Source organism: Mytilus trossulus, chromosome 6 (assembly GCF_036588685.1).
Source record: "Mytilus trossulus isolate FHL-02 chromosome 6, PNRI_Mtr1.1.1.hap1, whole genome shotgun sequence".
NCBI lineage: Eukaryota > Metazoa > Mollusca > Bivalvia > Mytilida > Mytilidae > Mytilus > Mytilus trossulus.
This window is the reverse complement of record NC_086378.1, coordinates 77530856-77543617: the sequence shown is the minus strand read 5'-3', so window position 1 is coordinate 77543617 and position 12762 is coordinate 77530856.

Below are 12762 nucleotides of genomic sequence, written 5' to 3'. Positions count from 1 at the left end.
TGTTTTCTTTATTGGGCGGTGGTGCAATTTTAATTTTTGTTAATCCTTTTTGGTCTTTCTATACAAGGTATAGTAGGTTTTTTTACACGAAATCATGCGTAGGACTTATTACTAATTACATACTTTTTTTTATTTTATCTAGCATTGATTAAAATGTACTGCTTGTTTGAAAAGAACTGTAAGATGTAAATGAACAATCATGTAGTGTAATTATTTTAATGTATGTAAATTTATTATTTACGAAGCATAAGAAATACCTTGTTCTGTATGTACTTATGTAATTACAAATATTATACATTTACATCGTTTTACAAATATGTACATTTTGAAATTTCCATTATAGGTTATTAAGTGTTTAATTCGTCCTTTAGAAAGATGAAGATATATATAAATATGATATGTAACCTTGTCAATTCAAAAACGATGTCATCCAAAAGTCTTGCGTCTTTACAACACAACGTATATGTTATATATCAAGAAGATTTTTAATTAAATAAGCCGGCTTATCCCCCCTCCCCCTTTCCAAACAGTAACAACACCAGCAACAAACACGACTTTAAGTCTTTGTATGCACCTTTCTCAATGCGGAACAATAGCATTCTATCCAAGCGAGACCGAGTACGTCGACAGTGTAAGCGTCTTCAGTTTCTGAATGTATTACTCGCCATATAAATATACGCTCAGACAAAATATACAAATCGGGAAATCGGACACCACATCTTCCTATATCTAATAATTGGTAGCGTAACTGAACAGATACCAATACTGGTATCTAAAACTATAAGATCACAGTAAATATCGCTACTGTGTTCAGACACTCAATCATCTGATCGGTCAACCATTTTTTTACTTATGCAGTGTCGATATCAGTCGTTTTTCCACGTTACTCTATTTGATCAGTTTTTGTCTAAAGCAGCACATCATTCATAATGAAATTCGTATTGTAAAAACCATACATGAACGTAATGTATTAACTGAGATATGAAACACTATACGATGAAACAGAGGGAATTTTATTGCTGCGAAATATGGAGCGACATTTGTTAAAGGTTTTAGTTTAAGGTCGTCGATCTGGATAAATATTAAACTAACATGATTAGGGTATAATGTTTCTCGACAATGTGAAATTAGTAAGATACAAATAAAATTTAGAACGATTCTTTGACTTTGTGTTTATCTTGCAGGAAAGTTCCTTTACTACAGAGATTTTATTCAATGATAGACGAAAGTTTAATGCGCCTTAATAACTTAGAATAGTTGAAATGTATTTTGACCTCTGTAAGTCTATTTTCGATTATATATCGTGTGGTTATTGTTTGTATATAATAATCTTGAAACTGAAAATGTATTGCTTCAAATTTTAACTATATAAGTACAGATAGAGTTATGAACGTAAAGTCAATAAACTGTTCATAATAAGCTGTTATACGATAATTCAAAATTGATTACATGTACCTTACTATTATTCAAAACGCCTACAAAAAAAATGTGATGTAACAGTTCATTCTTGTATTATTTTTAAAAATGTAAGTTCATTTACGATAAATATAACTGACAGAATACAACGTATGCTCCTAATATATTGAATAGTACACTATTCCAAAAAAAGAGAGTTGCTTTATTTCTTTCTTTGATCTTACGTGACTGTTTGTTGTATATTAGTCCAGTCAAACTAAGATTTAACCTCAAACTAATTGCAACAGAAAATATTTTAGTTCAAGTCTATAGTATTATGTCCTTTATATACACAGAAAATAGTCCCATAAAATCTAACTTGAGGAAAACTCGAAATCAGCATTTTAAATTTCCTATGGAAATTAACATTGGGAGGGGAGATAACTCTTGCAAAAATTAGTCTTTTTTGGTCAGTTTTTGGTTGTTTTTCTTGAAATTTTTGTATAGTATGATACTTTGATGGGGTTATAAGTTTGTATTTGACTAAATTATATAATCTTCTGCTCATGAAATGTACAAAACAGAAGTGCTATGGGTAGTTTTATTTTTTTCGTACATTTTTCATTAAAGAAATTGCAAATTTGAAGCTTTGTAACCATTTAAAAAAAAATGTGAAAATTTGGTATTGTTTATATCTGTATCTTATGTTTTTGCAGCAACTTACTTATCTTAAGAAACTTTAAACCACAAAAAGAAGAATACATGCTTAATATTTTTTATTAAATTTGAGATTCTTTACCTTGACATGTTGAAAAATTCATAAAATGGTCAACTAATAAATTACGAAATCTAGATTATAGCTTGATAAATCATATATGAAAACACCTTTAGAGTTGTTTGTTATACTCTAAAGACCGCTTAAAAATCAAGAATCAATACATTCTGATGAATAGAACCGGTAAAGTTATAATTTTGTATCAATTTTTATAGATATTTCTGACTTTTTAGCAAGAGTTATTTCCCTTTTCAATGCAAATCTCCATAGGAATTTTAAATGGTGATTTTTTTAGTTTTCCTAAAGTTAGATTTTATGGGACTTTTTTCTGTGTATATTTGGGGTATAATGCTAAAGATTAAAACTTAAAAATCTTATGTTGCAATTACTTTCAGGTAAGGGTCAAATTTATGCTAGATTGACTGGACTATATCTTCTATTGTGTTTCACGTGTGTTTGTGAAAGAAAATAATAAAATTTCAAAAATACCGAACTCCGAGGAAAATTCAAAAACGAAAAGTCCTTAATCAATGGTAAAATCAAAAGTTCTACACATCAAACGAGCGAATAACAATTATCATAACTTGGTACAGGCATTTTCAGATGAGGTAAATGGTTGATGAAACCTGGTTTTATAGATAGCTTAACCTCTCACTTATATGACAATCGTGAAAACATGCATGAGCGTAATGTATTAAATGAGATTTGTAAACACCATACGATGAAACAAAGGGAATGTTATTGATGTGAAATAGGGAGCAACAATTGGAAAGTTCAAATCAACCCCTTCGATGCCACTGCCGATGGAAATTTTTATTCTCCGAGGGTATCACTAGCCCAGCAGTCAGCACTTTTTGTGCTGACATGAATTGTCATCGATATGGTTATATATTTATAAATTTACTGTTTACAAATTTTTGATTTTTTTCTACCTCAGGCATAGATTACCTTCGCTGTATGTGGCATCACTTTTAGGAATTTTGGTCCTCAATCCTCTTCCACTTCGTACTTTATTTGGCCTTTTTAACTTTTTTGGATTCGAGCGTCACTGATGAGTCTTTTGTAGACGAAACGCGCGTCTGGCGTATATACTAAATTTAGTCCTGGAATCTATGATGAGTTTATTGTTAAATGTTGTCGATATGTGTAAATATTAAATCAGAACGTCAAGATTGATTAGGGTACTATGTTTCTAGACAATGAGAAATCAGGAAGATACAAATAAAATTTAATACAATGTTTTGACTTGTCAAGTTGTGTTTATCTTGCAGGAAAGTTCGCTGCTTACAGAATTTTCATTTAATAATAGAAGACTGTTTAATCTGCCGTTAACTGGAATGACAGTACGGTCAATCCTTGGATTGGTACTTTGTAAATATTCTGATCCATATAAGTTTTGATAGAATTACAAAAGCTTAGAATTGTTGGAAACAGTATTTTCACCTCTAAATGTCTATTTTGTTTTATATATCGTAGTACGGTTGATGTTTGTATATAATTATCTTGAAATTGAAAATGTATTACTTCAAATTTTACTAAAAAGTACAGATAGAGCCATGACATTTTACAGGACTTTAATGTAAAGTCAATAAACTGTTCATGATAAGCTGTTATATGATAATTTAAAATTGATTACATAGTACCTTAATATTATTCAATACAGTTATAAAAAAAGGTTGTAACAGTACAGTCTTGTAGTATTTTGGAGAAGAAGAAAAAAATGTTCATCTACGATAAATATAGCTGACAGAATACAACGTATGTTCCTAATATATTAAGTGGTACACTGTTCCAAAAAAAAAAGAGAGTTGCCTTATTTCTTTCTATGATCCTACAATTTTCACATTCACATTCACATTGTGTTATAATCTTAATCATAAGTAAAAAAACAAATATGCCAACAATGAAATCAAAAAGCATATAGACAAACCACTTTAACACAAACAACAGGCAAGAATACAAAAATACACCATAACACAATACATCAATGACGGAATGTGTATATATATACAAATTCGTCTAAATAACAGCCTCTATAAATTATTGTTCTTCAATGGCCGAAATTCGAACTCAAGCAACTGAGATATCGTCAAATGGAAATTACTAAAATTTGATTTAACATAAAAGGTAACAAAGACAAATAAGAGAATACTATAACACGTTATTAAGATGATAAAAAAAACGTCAGTACCTAGACTCTATACTTCAAGACCATTGTGTATTATAAGTTCATACGGTACATTTATATAATTAACTACAGAGACATTTAATGTATTATATGTCTCTGTTATCTACAAGGTCTTGTTACCTCCGATGAATTTATTAAGAAAAAGGACAAGACGTTCCTTGACATACCCCTGGTTTATCAACTTCCTACTCAGACACTGGTGACGTTTTACAAAGTCTGAGTAGCAGTTGCACACTCTTGAATACCGAATAAGTTGGGAAATGAAAATCCAATATGAAGGTGATGTTGGTATATTGCTACTATAAGGTTCGGGAAATTTGTAATTTCAAAAATTAAGTTCGTCTCGTTTGTCATAGATTCTGGTACTGACGTGACCGCAAATGTAGTGTAATGGTATAAGTAAGTAAGTAAATTGTTTATTATAGTGACATGTGTAAATCAGCATAAATATATAAATTTGTACAAAGTATAATTACATATTGTATAATAAACCAGGCCCAATGGACCAATAAGTGACCTTTTACTTTTAATTCAATATAAAATGGTCTAATATCACGTGTCAATTTCCAATTTAAATTTAAATACAAATAATTATAGATTAAGAATTACCGATTGTAAAAGTTCATATATAAAATTTGTGAAAAAGTTTAAGAATGTATAAATATGAGGTAGAGGCAACCGTGTTTGTTGTTTCTTATTTTTCTAGTTCTGGAGGATATATATAAAATGAAACCAATCAGAAAAGTTTTGATGGTGAATGGAAAAACATCATCAATATATCTGAATGTGAAATTAAATGATCTGGCTTCTGTAATCTTCTTGATTTGGCAAGAACTTCGGCTCAACTGAAAATTTGAAAAGGATTACCTAGCTCCCAATTCCACAAATATGTTTTAAGTAAGAAAAACACCAGCATACGGTTTATCTTTTCCACTGTGTAGCATTTTTTTTAATTTTTTTTTCACTATTAACAAAAATATGCCGTATTGTATCCCAAAGTTATAAATTTATAGCGTCTGCCACCATTTTTATGTTGAAAAGCATTGTAGATTACGAGTATTTCTTTCAGACAATTTGTCATTTCACATGGGGAATGTGGGTGTTTTAAAATATTTTAGCATTCGTATAGTACACATGCATCATTCACTCAGCTCTTGCAAAGTTTATTCTGTTTCCTATTCCAACATCGGACTTGGACTTTTAAACTATGCTTTTGCAAACTGTTTGTTTGCTGTATGTTTGGTATTTCAAATTGGATAGAAGTATAGAGAATGATTGATATCTCATAAAACAGGTTAAACCCCTACGCATTTTACACATGTACCATGTCAGGAGCATTTAGCCTTTGTTAAATAGTTTAGTTTGCTTTTATATGTTCATTTGTATGTTTCGGAGCATAGTACATGGATTATTGCTCAGGGATCAGCTGGACCCTTACTCTGGTTGTGCGTGTTTCAGGTTCAGGTGATGGAAGGGTTGCGTGCTCCCAATTATGTATAACGCCGCCGTATTATCTATGTACCTATTCCATGCCAGGAACATGCAGTTTAGTGGTTGCTGTCATATTTGGTTTTCGTTGATTATTTTGTTATAATTTATAAATTCCGCCGTCAGTTTTCTCATCATACCTTGTCATATTTGCCATGTTGGATTCTTCTATAGCCTGCTATACGGCAAACAAAATCTCATTGTTGTCGCCCGTATGTATAGGTCCTTATATTTATACTTAGTCCTGTTTATTTTTTAATGTTAAGAATCATATATCCTACAATATTCGATTCAAACACTGACAACTGCAATTTCCATTGAAAATAAAATGTTAAGGACAGATGCACCGAATTACCCATTCAAGAGATCATTCAATAACCACAAGGTTATCTATTTGCATTTAACATTTCATGATATTTTTCGTAGATGTGTTTTGCATGTGAACTTGTCAATTCAATAAATGTCATAAAAAGGTCTTTACGTCATTACAGTACAACAGTGTTATATTTCAAGATGTTTTGACTTTGAATATGCCGCCCTCTCCAACCCCAAAACAAGAACGAACTTTCTGAACTGGGAGGTCTTGTTTTGTCACTTTTACAACATGGGACTATTATATCCAAGCGATATCGGTGCATTAACTTGGTAGAAGAGAGTCGAAAAATACCCCAAAAAAAATTAAATCAAAAACAAGCTCACCAAGCCATGGATTTTTTTTTTTTAAATACGACTTAAAGACAAACAAACACAACACAAAAAACTGCAAAGAAAAATAAAGACTACAAGCAAGATGAACTCAACCAAAAACCTTAGTTAAGCCCTCATCTGATATGCATTCCACTAGCCATAACTTGGAATCTGATGTACAGTAGTTGTCGTTTGTTTATGTAATATATACGTGTTTCTCATTTCTCGTTTTGTTTATATAGATTAGACCGTTGGTTTTCCCGTTTGAATGGTTTTACACTAATAATTTTAGGGCCCTTTATAGCGTGTTGTTCGGTGTGAGCCTAAGCTCCGTGTTGAAGGCCGTACTTTAACCTATAATGGTTTACTTTTTAAATTGTTATTTGGATGGAGAGTTGTCTCATTGGCACTCACACCACATCTTCCTATATCTATAAAATGCCACTTTTCCTGGTAACTATATATGTTGCAAACGTTGATAATTATGTGTAAGGTAGAAACATAGTTAGGAAAAAACCTTAAAAGTCGACAATCATATGTCTTAACCACTTTCTTTGCTTTCTAACAAATAAGGCTTACTGCTTATGACATATGTGCATATATGAGTTTCTGTTGTTCGTTGTTCTCCTCTCATAGTTGATGTATTTACCACAGTTTTAGTTTGTAACCCGGATTTATTTTCTATCAATCGATTAATGACTTTCGAATAGCAGTATACTTCTGTTGCATTTGATAATATGTACGGAAACAACATCTTCCATAGATTTGATTTCCTATAGTTACGGCATGGCGAAATATAATTTCTTTCATGTATAACCATGGCAATAATCTGGATTTTTTTTAATTTTTTTTTAAATTGCAAAAAGGGGTGAAAATGTCACAAAAGTTTTGTCATAAGCATTAACCTCTTTCCTTTGCTTTCTCACGAATAAGGATTACACCTAACGACATATATGTGCAAATGTGTGTAAACAACATCTTCAATCGATTTGATTTCCAATAGTTACGGCATGGCGAAATATAGTTTTTGTCTTGTGCAGCCATGGCAACAATCACTGGTTTTTTTTTAAAGAAAATATTGCAAAAAGGGGGTGAAAATTTCCTTTCGTCATAGGTTTTGCCCTCTTTTCTTTGCTTTCTTACAAATAAGGCTTACAGCTCATGACATATATGTGAATATGTGGGGAAAACAACATCTTCCATAGATTTGATTTCCAATAGCTACATGGCGAAATATATTTCTTTCTAGTGCAACCATCAATTATCTGGATTTATTATGTTTTTGGCAAAAAGGGGATGAAAATGTCACAAAAAATCTTTCGTCAAAAGTATAATTTCAATCAATTTTGAGTGATACCTTTTCTAACACCATTGATATTTCACTATCCAAAGTATACTAGGTTAAAGTCATATATGCATTATGGCCACCTCAGTCTTCAAACAATTGAAGTATGAAGTTCGCGCGTAAAATAATTGTTGAAAAACACTACTGTGTGACGATGATGGCTTGACTTATGAGAGGTACGAATTTAAAAATACGTATTGTCAAAAGGAAAATGGCCTAAAACTTTCGGATTCGGCTAATTGTTAAACCGCGAAAAGCCCAGAACCTACAGTTGCTAAACAACTACCATTCTATCATGACTTCATCTGTACAATTTGCCTGTTGCTTTATTTATGTTACAGCTATTGCATTCCAACATGTAGGTTTCCCAATAAAAAGTATTTGTGTTTGTGTTTAACACTTTTTCTTTGCAACCGTCAGCTAGTGATATCCGTCGGACAAAGCGGGATAACTCAGACATATATTGGTTAAAATATATATAAAAAAAGGAAGGTGTGATTTGATTGCCAATGAAACAATTCTCCCCAATAGACCAAAATAAAACAGAAATTAACAACTATATGTCACCGTACGGCCTTAAACAATGAGCAATGCCCATACCGCATAGTCCGCTATAAAAGGCCCCGAAATGACAATGTAAAACAATTCAAACGAGAAAACTAACAGCCTTATTAATGTACAATAAATGAACGTAAAACAAATAAGTAAGACATAAACAAACGACATAATAATTATTGCTGTTATCTTTAATTGTTACAGACATACACTTAGTAAAACAAAACAAAAAAGGGAATGCGTTTATGATATTAAAAATATGGTTACATTAAAAGGAACAAGTTGATATATATTTAATATTCGTATCGCATTTTGATGCAGAATGCTACTTATGATTGAACACTGTCTTATTTTTTTCTGGTTTTTAATCTTCGAATCATACTCGTCATCTCATCATAGATACCGGGATTAAAATTGTATACGCTAGACTTTACATCAAGTTGGAATGCCTACAACATATACAGCCTACATGTAGCGCGGCATGGCGCATCTTATTTCAAAGTGTCAGTGTATATGTAATACAGATAATATAGTACTAATAATGGGAGAAACTTGATTTACAAGACATTAATTTAGTCTTGATACACATAACATGTGATGATAGTCAGCGCGACTGTGTACAGGATAACACGTAGAAAGTGGAACGGATTCTTAAACTGCCATAAACCTCCTACAAACTTTTGTCTTTCCATGCAGTAATGTTTTATTGGTTTGAAATAGTTAATACTGTTGTACATTTGAAAATAAAAACATCTATAGTCAACATCAAAACAATATATTATAAAAAAGAAGATGTGATATGATTGCCAATGAGACAATCCTCCATAAAAGACCAAAATGACACAAACATTAACAACTATATAGGTCACCATAGGTACGGCCTTCAACAATGAGCAAAGCCCATACCGCATAGTCAGCTATAAACGGCCCCGATAAGACAATGTAAAACAATTCAAATGAGAAAACTAACGGCCTTATTTATGTAAAAAAATAAACGGTTATCAGACATAATCTCAAATTCTCAGTAAATGCAGCAGATCCCATGGTTTCATATGATGTCTGGCTTATACTACTAACAGGATATACAGAGACACGTATACACAAGAAAGCACATCTCAATTATTTGAGAATGTTTCTGAGTAGGGCTGCATGACTGTATGACTGGTTTCAATACTGGGTGATCAGATAAGCCGGTAAACAACCTCAATTGATATTTTTCTTTAAAAAAATTACCTCATTGGTGCAAGGTATATCATAGTACAATATCAATCTACTGTAATAACCCCGTTGCCCTCTTTTTTACCAAATGAATTTCAAGATTCCCAATCAGTTTAAACTTGTATTATTAACGGTATTCTATACATATTGCAAACACGCATTGCTACATTCGGCTTCCTAGTTGTGATCGCACAGGCATTTGTTTCTGTCAATGTGGGGTTAACTATCCATACCAGTACAAAAAAGTGTTTCTCGTTTGTTTTATATAGATTAGACCGTTGGTTTCCCCATGTGAATGGTTTTAAACTAGTAGCTTTGGGGCCCTTTATTGCTTGTTGTTCGGTGTGAGCCAAGGCTCCGTGTTGAAGGCCGTACATTGACCTATAATGGTTTACTTTCTTTTAAACTGTTATTTGGATGGAGCGTTGTCTCATTGGCACTCACACCACATCGTCCTATATCTATATAAATTAAGTAAGTATTATTTTACCTACATCCTTACCCAAATTGTTTGTGTTTATTCTATATGTGTGATTGTTAGAAAATGCATGAAAATTTGCCAAAAAAAATTGTTTTGTTTTAATCTTTGCTCTTTCGTCTTTAATCAGTAAGTTCTTTTTCCATGGACAATTTTTCAGGGGATTGCACACTGCGTTAGTGCAGTTATTAAGAGTTCACTATCATAATTAACTCACAATAATTTAATTTTGGATGTAACGCGTCTCCTGATTGGCTGACGTTATTTTGTTATGAGCCCATAGACATAATTCAGTCATGTTACCGTGACGTCATCAACGTTTTTTATGATATTTCTTCATAGACAGAAAAAATATTACAGTCATTCCTTAAATGAAAAGTCATTCATGTATATCATTTCATAGTCCATGGAAAACCATGCACATACATAATGCAGGAGGGGAAATGTTTGTTTGCAGGTGCCGACTACCCCCCCCCCCCCCCCCAAATCCCCCAATCCCCCAACCCCCAGTTTTCCCTAAAAAGTGGGTCAGCGATGTTACAATACGACATATATACGATCAATGAAAATGACTAACTCATCAAATCAAGTATCTGTTTTGTTTCGTGTCTCACGGTGAGTATTCAAATGACATATACATTGAACATAGATCTATAGTGATTAAAATAAAAGTCCAAAATCAATACACAAATGATTATGTTCGTTATTAGATCTTTTCCCCTCTAATCTATCAATTTTCTGTTTCTTTGAAGGGCGCCATATATTTTTCTCATTCTCTTTAGCGTCCATATACTCCTCCTGTAAACTCCATCGCAATTTCTCTTGTAACATCCGACATGTTAGTGTTTAAAAAAATTGGCACTGGCTACGGTTACATGGAAATGTAACAATAATAAAAATATTATTGTTACATTGGAGACTAATTGCCGGAATGCAAAGCTGGGTAAGGAACTGATTAATTCCGAGTGTAACAATAATTATTGAGGCTACGGTTACATTACGGTATTGTTACATGAAAAAACGGCAATGTAAGATCGGACTAGTAATATGTACTAAATAAAAAAGTTGACATTTGTTTTATATTTACAATACATACAATTATTACATACAATTTCTTTATTTATTTTTATTTACAATGACAGTTTCTACATATCCAGTAAGTGGTTTTTGGTGCATTTTAAAGTCCGACACATTTTGTTGTTGTTGTAAAACCTCTCCAAACAATATTTGTACATAGTATATAGATTTTTTTTAAAAGGGGGAAAACGTTACCTTTGGTTTACGTCCTACATGAATACATGTATACAGAAATTCACAGTTAGCAAACTTTGCTTTTGATATATCATTTTTTCAGAACTGCGTTTGTATAGTTGTATGAAATGTGTGTCTTGTTTTTAAATCAGTTTCGTTTCAAACCAATCCAAAGTTTTAAATGTTTCACCTAAAACTAAATTGGTAATAGGAATCTCTTCATCCTTTGTTCAAAGTATAATGACAGTTATCAGAATATGTGTGCAGTTAAATACAGCCCGACTCGTTTCCCAACAACAAACCATTGAACTATAATTTTCGCCTTTGACACTACTTATCTGAATTAAAATTGAGAATGTAAATGGGGAATGTGTCAACTTAAAAGCGACAACAACCCGACTATAGAGCATACAACAGCCGAAGCCACAATGGGTCTTCAATGTAGCGAGAAACTCCCGCACCCGGAGACGTCCTTCAACAAGCCCCTTAACAAATATGTATACCAGTTCAGTGATAATGGACGCTACGTAAATTGAACTCCGAATTATACACAAGAAACTAAAATTAAAAATCATACAAGACTAACAAAGGCCAGAGGCTCCTGATTTGGGGCAGTATCTTAAAGAGACACAAAAACCATTAATACGTAAAACTATTCAAACACAATTTGTTGAATAATAATATTTATAATTTGTCATTATTACAAGTATTATTTGGTACATATGAAAGAATTAAGCAACAAAACTATAGAAGATTTAAATTTAATAAATCCAGCGTATATTGCTGTTTTTCATGTAACAATAACGCAATGTAACCGTAGCCTCAATAATTATTGTTACATTCGTAATTAATCGGTTCCTTACCCAACTTTGCATTCCGGCAATTAATCTCCAATGTAACAATAATATTTTTATTATTGTTACATTTCCATGTAACCGTAGCCAGTGCCATAAAAATTACTGGCAGTCTTGCCTCTGACAGATCGACCTCTGGTATGTCTGGATTTGTAATTGATGTAAAAAACAAAAATCTATATCGATTCTATGTCGTGTCGACATTGTCGGGATCGATGAATTCGACATTTGAGTATGTCTTTGTGCATCATGTATGTTTAAATGAATTAAACATCCAGTGATATTGTTGGCTTTTTTCAAAAGTACCTCTACCCGTTTTTATTGGGAAAATATTCGTAATGTTCATCAAATTGGGAATTTAGGAATAAACCATGAATTTGACTGAAACTTCAATTTACAGACCCCATTTCAAGAGTCAAACCCTGCTTTGAAATAAGACACCTTTTTGTCAGTGATGATACATAAATAGACCCTCAAATCTGCACATATAGTAATTTTAGCTATGAAAAAAAATAAATGAGTGTTTTT